Here is a 2,500-nt window from a genome sequence, read left to right as displayed (position 1 = left end):
GACCGCTGCTCACAGAAACGAGGGCTGAGCTCTTTCCGTGGGCGGTCCGCGGCAGCACTATCAACTGAAACCACCGGACAACAGATTCAGGGCCTGAGAGTGCAACGAATCCATCGGTCTCGGCGGGAGGCGCGCCAAGAAGAAGAAGGAGGAGGAGGAGACCAGACCGGACCGGACCGGACCCCACCCTTTCTTCCTCCTCGACACCGTCTCCCGCCCGTTTCCACGTGCCGGACGACGCCCGGTTAGAGACGGGCGCGCCCTTGACGAGATGAAGCAGGCGTTACGCTTTGGGACGCCGAAGGGGCTGGGGAGCACCAACGACCGTCAGTGAGGGAGGAGAGAAAACGCTTCTCTCGACCCGTCGTCAGCGAACGCACCGAACCTTCTACGGACCGTGAGACGCCGGCCGACAAGCCGAGCCCCGGCAAAGGAAGCCCGGCGAGGCGGCCGTGCGCGTTCACACTTGGACGCGCAGGCGGGAAGCTCGGCAGCCGGGCGGGTAGCCTGCGGGGAGCTGGTGGGCTCCCGAGACTCCCGTCCCCCGACTCGGGCCTCGCACGCCGAGCGGTCGCTAGCTTGCCAGTGCAAAAGACAGAAGCGCGGGGGCAGTAAAGCCAGGCGGACGGGTCGACCGTTGCCGGCTGTGCGCCGACCGGAGCGATCCGCCACGCCACGCCGCGTCCCCCACAACCAGGGTGTCGCATAAGGCGCTGCGAAGGTGGACCTTGATCCACATTGGGCAGAGCCTGAGTTGAGGCCCCCCAGCACGTGCCTGGGGACCAGACGTTGAGGAGTAGGCCTTTTTTTGAGGGCCCAGAAAGTATTTTGGCAATTGTAGCGAGGTTTTGGAGTTTTATCCACAACCTTTACCTGCCTTTTTTTCTTTTTTTCCTTTTTTCTCTCTCCGAGCATGCCAAAGTTGATAGAAAACGCGGTTCGGCATGGACGGGAGCAGGCGTTGAGGAGTAGGCCTTTTTTTGAGGGCCCAGAAAGTATTTTGGCAATTTTTTACTTTTTTATCCACAACCTTTACCTGCCTTTTTTTCTCTCCGAGCATGCCAAAGTTGAGAGAAAACGCCGTTTGGCATGGACGGGAGGAGGTGTGGAGGAGTAGTCCATTTTTGAATGGCAGCGGAAAGATTTTGGCAATTGTAGCGAGGTTCTTCGGACTTTTATCCACAACCTTTACCTGCCTTTTCCTCAGCGAGCATGCCAAAGTTGAGAGAAAACGCCCTTCGCCATTGACGGGACCAGACGTTGACGACTACGTCTTTCTTTTTTTCACGGCGCCTGAACGATTTGGGCAATTCTCCACAGCGCGTTTACTTTTTATCCACAACCTTTACCTGCCTTTTCCTCAGCGAGCATGCCAAAGTTGAGAGGAAAACGCCGTTTGGCATGGACAGGAGCAGGCGTTGACGACCAGGTCTTTTTTTTGGTCTTTTTTTTTCACAGCGCCGGAAGGATTCAGGCAATTCTCCAAAGCCGGTTACTTTTATCCACAACCTTTACTGGACCTTTTTTTTCTTTTTTTCCTTTTTTCTCTCTCCGAGCATGCCAAAGTTGATAGAAAACGCGGTTCGGCATGGACGGGAGCAGGCGTTGAGGAGTAGGCCTTTTTTTGAGGGCCCAGAAAGTATTTTGGCAATTTTTTACTTTTTTATCCACAACCTTTACCTGCCTTTTTTTCTCTCCGAGCATGCCAAAGTTGAGAGAAAACGCCGTTTGGCATGGACGGGAGGAGGTGTGGAGGAGTAGTCCATTTTTGAATGGCAGCGGAAAGATTTTGGCAATTGTAGCGAGGTTCTTCGGACTTTTATCCACAACCTTTACCTGCCTTTTCCTCAGCGAGCATGCCAAAGTTGAGAGGAAAACGCCGTTTGGCATGGACAGGAGCAGGCGTTGACGACCAGGTCTTTTTTTTGGTCTTTTTTTTTCACAGCGCCGGAAGGATTCAGGCAATTCTCCAAAGCCGGTTACTTTTATCCACAACCTTTACTGGACCTTTTTTTTCTTTTTTTCCTTTTTTCTCTCTCCGAGCATGCCAAAGTTGATAGAAAACGCGGTTCGGCATGGACGGGAGCAGGCGTTGAGGAGTAGGCCTTTTTTTGAGGGCCCAGAAAGTATTTTGGCAATTTTTTACTTTTTTATCCACAACCTTTACCTGCCTTTTTTTCTCTCCGAGCATGCCAAAGTTGAGAGAAAACGCCGTTTGGCATGGACGGGAGGAGGTGTGGAGGAGTAGTCCATTTTTGAATGGCAGCGGAAAGATTTTGGCAATTGTAGCGAGGTTCTTCGGACTTTTATCCACAACCTTTACCTGCCTTTTCCTCAGCGAGCATGCCAAAGTTGAGAGGAAAACGCCGTTTGGCATGGACAGGAGCAGGCGTTGACGACCAGGTCTTTTTTTTGGTCTTTTTTTTTCACAGCGCCGGAAGGATTCAGGCAATTCTCCAAAGCCGGTTACTTTTATCCACAACCTTTACTGGACCTTTTT

Source organism: Babylonia areolata, unplaced genomic scaffold (genome assembly GCF_041734735.1).
Source record: "Babylonia areolata isolate BAREFJ2019XMU unplaced genomic scaffold, ASM4173473v1 tig00055228, whole genome shotgun sequence".
Taxonomy (NCBI): domain Eukaryota; kingdom Metazoa; phylum Mollusca; class Gastropoda; order Neogastropoda; family Buccinidae; genus Babylonia; species Babylonia areolata.
Note: the sequence above shows the minus strand (reverse complement) of the source record.